General features: G+C 46.9%; 1 long non-coding RNA gene across 3 annotated transcripts; it reads right to left on the bottom strand.

The window, feature by feature from the left end:
* Nucleotides 1-261: 261 nt before the first annotated feature.
* On the bottom strand, nucleotides 262-7,379 carry LOC123137817 (uncharacterized). 3 transcript variants are annotated; one of them, XR_006468532.1, is made up of 6 exons: nucleotides 6,943-7,379; nucleotides 5,835-5,916; nucleotides 4,499-4,618; nucleotides 4,223-4,371; nucleotides 4,036-4,115; nucleotides 262-3,969 (listed from the first exon to the last, which is right to left on the bottom strand). It is a non-coding gene; the product is annotated as an uncharacterized lncRNA (long non-coding RNA). The 3 variants fall into 3 exon arrangements; XR_006468530.1 differs by lacking the exon at nucleotides 4,499-4,618; XR_006468531.1 differs by lacking the exon at nucleotides 4,499-4,618 and having other exon boundaries at nucleotides 4,036-4,099.
* Nucleotides 7,380-7,830: the final 451 nt, after the last annotated feature.

Here is a 7,830-nt window from a genome sequence, read left to right as displayed (position 1 = left end):
AGACCGGCGACGACCGATGGGTGGGCGCGCGATGATGGCGAGGGCGAAGCTCGTTGGACCGGCTCGATCGGCGCTAGTGCGCATGGTTGACCGGCGGGCCGTGCTGTCGTTGCGTTGCGGGCTGCGAGTGCGACGGCCAGAGCCGTGGTGCGTAGCGCAATCATCCTGCTGTTCGTTCGCCCCTTCGCTTTCCAGCCAGCCTTTCTATCCCGGGGGGTGGTAATGGAACGGAAGGTCGACGGACCGCTTGCCTGGCTGCGGTGGTGACCGTTGTCGGGTGGGGCACATCTGATCTGCTGGCTGCTGCGCCTGCTCTGGGTCTTACCGGCAGTCACTGAGTGGGCGCTGCTCCGTCTTTGTTCCATCGTTTTATCTTGGCGTCAAAGGATGGATGAAGTGGTGAGTGAGTTGGTGCGTCGTTGCACCGAACGCTCTCGGGGTCTCTCGGGCGTCCAGTGTGCATGATGGCTCACGAGCGGTTGATTAGGGGCTGGCGTGTTGTGGGGGTGATTGAGCGGTTTGATTGGGTGATGGCGGTGTGTTTCAGTGGGGTTGAGGGCCGCCATGAACGTACCCCCTCCGGTTTAAGAAATTGATTCGGCGTCCGCCTCCATGGAACCGAAAACGAAAAGGTCTTGGAGTAAAATGAGGACCTGGTTTACGTCAACGAGCTGAATCCTGTAATAATGAGATGACACACACAAGCGTCTGCCTTTTCGTTTGGCTTTCCTTTCAGGTTGCTCCCCGGCCTGCCGCTCCTAACGAGCATCGGTCAAACATGTACGCATAACGCAAGGAATGTACTAGGCCGCTATAACAGATTGTGATGATTATGGTAGTCATATCCCACCGTTGAATTGACTTAAATATCAAGAAAGAAACCCCGATTTGTTTTTCACATAACCGCATGTTTTATGATAACCTGTAATGGTTCTCACAAATGTGCAAAGAGGAGCACTCTCCTATTTGCACTGTGTCCAGAAAAAGAAAAAAATATATGACGATCTCCTATTGCACTGTGTCCAGAAAAAGAAAAGAGACCCTTCTCACTCGCATAACTGGATGGTGCCATTTCAAACCGGTGCATGCCTCCTTACCCTTTGAAATAATCATTGCCAACTAAGAACATCAGGCAAATAATGAAACATCAAGTGAAAACCGAGTATTATTCAAACCCCATTATATTTATCCAAGCAAACGATTTTCCCTAAAACTACAAACTAAATCCTCAACTATGAATTTACCCCAAAATGCCATACCCCGATACCTAAATTGGAAAATATGGTGTTAGCCTTGGCATAGCAAAACCATGTCGGCAAGTTACCGAAAAAGGCTCTCGCCCCGCTTTATCTATAAAGTATCGACCAACAACAACCCGGGAAAAATTGCACGCCATCACAACACTCGCACACACCCAAGGCAAGACACATATGCACTGAGCGCAGCAACACCACTCTAAGCACTACAAGAGCAGTCGGGTCCTCGACCGTGAACACGCCACCGCAAAGAGATGAAGCCGCATATGACGACCCGTAGGCTCCAAGGCGGTGCCTTCAGAAAGGATACGACACCGGAGCGCCGCCACCGCCCGACCCGAGGGTCAGAGTTTCCCCTAGAGCAACACGACGGGCAATGAAGACTGCGACGACGCCTTCAAGAAGGGAACGAGTTTCGCCGCCGCCAGTCCGTCCGAAGATAGAACAGGTTTTTACCCCGGCCCAATACTCATCGCCACCGAACGCCACACCCCGGCGACCATGCCGCCCACACGATCATGGTCACCAGGCAGCACCAAGGCACGGGCTTTGCCCATGAGCACCGCGACACCACCACCAGGGCCGTCGCCCCGGCATCCAAGACCTTGACGCCACCTCACTCGCCACCCAGCGCCACCCCACCCAGCGCCACCCCACCCAAAGAGATGAGTGGAAAGGCCCCGCCTTTAGCACCCCTGAGCTGCCCCCAACGCCGAGACCCAATAGGCCGGCCAAACTGGCCTCCATCGGCCCGTCCTGTCGTCGGGTGCGAGACGAGCGTGGTCCTGCTACTGGGCGCAAGACGAGCACGGTCCTGCTGCCGGGCACGGGACGAGCTCGGTCGTGCTGTCGGGCGCGAGACGAGCGATGAACCGCAGCTGGGAGAAGTCCAGCCCTTCGAAGGAAGTGGCGCATGGACAACGGGGAGAGGAATCGAAGGTACGCACGCCGCCTACGGACGAACCAACGCCGAAACATGTCAGCCGCCGCCGCATCCGACCTGCCAAGCTATCGTGGATACATCCACGGCCAGAGCAGCAGCCACACCAGGCCACTGCCCATCCCACGCCGCCCGCCGAACTCCAGGCGTTGAATCTGCTGGGCACGCTACCACCGGATCGGCTAGCGCACCGGCCGCCATGAACACGGCCGGAAGCAACCAGCCACCCCAAGCCAGGGGCCGGCCTAAGCGTGCACGCGCACGACCCCGCCATTGGTGCCCTCGGCCCCCTGCACCCTACCGCGGCGTGATAGCCGCCGCCGCCACGAACCTTCGCACTAGCCGCTCGCCGTCCCCGCCGCCCCACGCCTAGCCGGATCCACGCAGCCTCCGCAGCAACCACGGCTGCCCGCGCCGCTGGCACGACCAGCCGTGCCGCCAAGCCCTGTCAAGTGTCGCGCCCTCGGGTGGCCACCGCATCCCACGTTGCAGGGGGCCAACGAGAAGGAAGAGAGCCCCCCGCCGCCTACGCCGAGTGGGGTTTCCCCGACTACGCACTCCGACGGGGAGGGAGGCGGGCGACCACTCGATCTAGGGTCCCCCCCCCCCCCTCGCGGGAGCGGACAAGACGAAGTGTTTTTTTCACGGTACCCTTATGTCGGCAAGTTCAAAGATAGGGATTGCTCACTTTTAGTATGGATGCATTTCATAAGTTAGATTATGATCTACTTAATCAAGCATGTTGCTAATTTTCTGGCACCTACTTTTTGAACAACCTATAAAATAAGTTCACCAAATTAAGTAATTTCTGATATAATTATTGTGATGTCAAATTTATGGAGCTGATACGCTATTTATTGATACCATTTAGCAAAAATTTACACAACATATGCATCCATCTTTGAGTTTGAGAATTTCATGGGACTAGAGAAAAGGTATAATAATAGGTTAACAAGTGACAGTATATGGCTGGTTATGGGTGACTTTAACCTCATTTACCAAGAGGCCGGTAGGAAACAACCTCAACCTAAATCTTCGGATAGTGGATCTCTTAGGGAGCACTCTCTCTCTAATTGCTCTCTGAAGGAAATCCACCTTCAGAATAGGAAGTTTACATGGAGCAACGAGCGTGAAAATCCAACTCTCGTCAAACTCGACATGGTTCTCTACAACCCTGCTTGGGACTTTCACTTCGGTAACCACACGCTCAGTGTGCTACCCTCATAGCACATATTTTAGCTAAGGAAGGTCGTAGAAATAATAAAATTTGTAAAATATGGTTACATGTACCCCGCGTAAACCTGATCATATGTCGGGCCGGGTTTTGAGTTGGGCTTAAAAAAGCCTGAACCTCGAACTACAAGCCCGAGCCAGCACCGAAGCCCAAAGTTGCCCCTTTCCTCAAGCCCAAGCTGGCCTGAAAACAAGCCCAAAAGCCCAGCTCAAATGTTGTTTTCAGAACGCGCACGTGTAAGCCCGGCCCGAAGTGCCGCAGAACTAAAGCCTGAGCCCGGCTAGAATGGACTTTCAGGCAGCGAAATGGAGCCCAACCTGGCCCATTTTTCGGGCCGGGCTGCCCATGATCAGGTCTGCCACCCTTGGCTTGGTGCTCTAGGAGTGTGCCAAAATTTCTGAATAATAAAATGCAGTAATTTCCATCTCAAAGAAAAAACACCAACGAGTTCGACCATTTTACCACTTTGGTGGGAAGATTTAAGGATGATTGTAGCGTAGTTTTCCCTGATCCTAGTGTCTCCAGGTGTAGCTGGATACCTATGAACATAGACATTTCAGAGGCTGGGCGGCAAATAGAGCCTAAAAAAAGAATAAATGACCAACCTCCATACAGCACAATGAGAATGTTTCAATTCGTCATATTTGTCATGGGAGGTTAAATGAATACCTGTGGAAGCTGCAGGCTATAAAAACAAACATCTAAAACTCTGAACAACGTACGAATCAACCAGCCGAGGCTTCATATGTGTCAACGATGAGGAACGAAAAAATGGATAGGGAAATAACTCACGAAGTTCCAAAATGAACAAATTTTCTTCTGAGCTACATGAGTCCATATGCATAGAGCTCTGAAGTAGGCTGTTTGTCGTCAAATCAGTAAGCTGCCATCAAATCTTCTCGCCAAGACAGAGCCAATTGAAGAGAGGAACCCGCGATCATCTAAACAGGCATGTGAATGACACACATTATTCAGCACATCCATGTCATCACAAATCATCAGCACAACAAAGTTCAGACACAAGTACACCTCTTCAGCAAGAGTTAAGTAGCGACAACGCAAACATACATTGACGGACGCTGGTGGGATGATATTATGATCAGTTCGCCAGTGAGGATGACAAACACAGCGTATGGCAAGGCAACTAGGAACTATCTTCAACTTCTTGGCCTCAAATATCTTGGCCAGCTAAAAGTGGCACATAAATTTCATTACATAAGTAGAATAATCCTGAAGACTTGAATATATTTATGCAAGGTATTAATTCCCAGATAGGCATATTGGAAAATCTTGCTCTCGATAAACACGTAACTACCATAACAACACATAGTTTCTATTTGCTGTCACCATTACCTACAGTAGCCAAAGTTGCATGTTCATATCTTCTCAACTTCTCTAAAAGCCAAGTTGGATGCATATAATACTAAAAATTTAGATGAAAACAATATAGCTCAGTTTTCCCGCAATAAAAAAAATATAGCTCAGTTGTGCATCCACATGACTGCTAAATATTTATAATCAAGAAATCTAAGATCGTGTGTTACAACAATAAGGGGGCAACACACTGAAGATTCTTTCAGTCAATATCACCTTCAACTTACAGAAGTTACAAGAAAAAAAAAGATACCAGCTCACCACTTGGTTGTATCGATAAATATGAAAAGGAATTACTTAATTTGTGGGAAGAAGCAGAAAACTAAAGAAAGCGCCTCCAATTCTACAAATAATAAAGAGCTATGGACTTGTAAATATTTCAAAGGAAACATACGGTTCAAAGCTAATCAGCCTAAAAACAACAATAGAGATGCTGAAACCTGATGAAGATATGTGTGTAACATTCTGAGCTCAAATATTTATTTCTCTACTGCATTTATCTTTAGTAAATTCAGTGTGTTAATGAAGTGGAGTCACAACCACGGGGGATGCATGGCAAAACTCTTGAAACCGCACATCAATCATTAGATTAAATAAGATCATAAAATAAATAGAAATGTATTGAGACCTGTGCATATATATAGAATATGAACATAATTTTAAGAGAAGAATGATTAGTTTACACTCTGCACTATTAAAAATTAGAAAAGATACCAGATAACACTATTCATGTTAAAAAGCTGCAGGCTGAGGGAAATTCTGTGGTGTGGTAGTACAAAAGCATATTTTCAAGTACAATCAGTTCTATGCGATCACAACAAGGTTATATCTGAAACTAAAACTGGTCCATATTTCTATGTGATCACAACAAGGACAAATTTCGCAAATAAAATATGGATTATCTTTTATAAACCATAAAGTGACAAATCAGGATACCATGTTCAACTGTTGGTTGCAACTTTCTAAAGATAAGTGGTCCATATTTTTGTGAAGGTTGAATTAAAAGCAGGTTGATGGAATTTTCTTGTACCTCTCTGTTTCCACGGTCTAAAGCATTCAACATCTCTGGCAGTAAATCCATGATACAGCGAGCATTCTGAATCTCTGACATACTGAAAATATTAGCAGTATTCAGTTCAATCCATCCTTGAAAAATAACATCAGGTTACATACAAAATGGAGTTAAGAAATAGTATAAACTAAACTAACATAGATGTGTTGTTCAAACTTCAAAGATGCCCACTAAAGAGGCTAAACAGACTATCTGGAGATAAAAGCACTCTTCATTCTTGTTTTACCATTTCTCTCACAGGACATGAACATTCATGTCATGTCCAGTGCATGAAAAAGTTGATAATAAGTCATGAAGAAATTTAGGCTGCTACATAAAAAAAACATTCTAAAATCATTGCACACTGTGATTCATTTAATTAATATTATTTTACCCCATAATATGTAACCAAGAATCTCTAGGCTGGTACAAGGGAGTAGCAGGAACTAAATTTATTCAACATTCCATGCTCTAGTTTACATTTGAAATCACAAACAACAGTGCATTATAGAGGAACCAGGTTACAATGGTGAGACACAAACACACAATTATAAAATATACAGAAGTTCTAGGAAAGTGATCAGATAAAAGAAAAGCAAAACTGGCTCTGATTCTACAATTGGTTGGCATTCCCGAGCACATCGCAAAAATCAACAATCCACTGAAGGATACAGCACAATTTTAATCATTTGCTGGAGCACATTGGACCAATTAAAATGTAATACTATTCTGAAATTTATGATAAATAGATAAACATGACGAAGAGCCGTAATTACTCTTGGAACTACACTCCCACCTGGCAATGACTCACTGCTCAACCTTATATATTTTCTTTCTCTTCAATGTACAAGACAATACCTCTCATATCAGTCATACTCATAGCCCTTCTCATTGTGAATTCTAAGTGATATTTTTATAAGTCTAATGCGTTCCAGCAAATAACCATGATTTTGCAGTCTCCATCAATAAATTATCGATTGCAGTCTGTTTCAGTAATTGCCAACCTAGCAAGTTCAGAAGCAAAATTTGCCAACTGAGCAGTACCATCTGAAAGCAGAAAATGAAAACGAAAAGGAAGAAAGCACACCTCAGAGCAGGGAAGTCCTTTCCAGCAGAAGATTTAGCTTCATCCCCATCAGATAATCTATTATGTTAAGCCTTCCACTCCGTGATGTCTGAGCAGGAGATCCCTGCCTCTACCTCGGCGCCCAGGGAGTTGCATAAGGAGGCGAGTTCCTTGGAGACGCCATCGACGCACCTGCTGTTGTTGGGGGGCAAATGGAGGTGTCGGCCGCGCAGCTGCTGTTATAGGGGCGGACGGAGGCGCCGGCCTCGTAGTTGCTGTTGTTCGGGCAAACGGAGGAGCTGACGATGGCGGGCAGCAACGGCGAGCAGGAGGAAGCACATGCTCCGCGGTGCCGGCCACAAAGGGGAACCGGGACGGTGGAGCCGCGCGCGAACAGGATTGGGGTTGGGGGCGTCCCTTGCTTCGGCGCACGGAGGGGATAGGGGGGCGCCCGGACGGACAGCTCATGCAGTGACACGTTAGGCCCAGTTCTACCTTCTCCCGCAATCTTTAAAGCCCATTTGTTTTACAATCCTATCTAATATTCTTTTGTTAGAATCTGGGGATTATTTTCAAATCCGGCCCCTACTCAGCTTCTCCCGAAATCTTTAAGCCTCATTTGTTTTACAATCCTATCTGGGGCTTAAAGATTCTAGAGAAGCTGGGTAGGCGTTGGATTTTGGGAGATCCCCAAATTTTGGAAAAAGAACTGGGCCTTAAGAACATCTCCAACTGAGAGCCCCTGCTCCCCTTACCATTGTTAGACTCAACCTGAATGTCTAATTCTTCAGAAGAACACTTGAAGGTTCAGTTATCCAACGGCAATCAGAAGCTTAGTAAAAGAAGATCTAACCGCTCGTATTCACTTGCTGTTATTGTAGGGTTTCATCTTTACTTTCACTGCTTACT

This window comes from Triticum aestivum, chromosome 6B (assembly GCF_018294505.1).
Source record: "Triticum aestivum cultivar Chinese Spring chromosome 6B, IWGSC CS RefSeq v2.1, whole genome shotgun sequence".
NCBI classification, from domain to species: Eukaryota; Viridiplantae; Streptophyta; class Magnoliopsida; order Poales; family Poaceae; genus Triticum; species Triticum aestivum.
The sequence above is the reverse complement of the archived record's forward strand: the minus strand, read 5'-3'. Positions and strand labels throughout refer to the sequence as shown.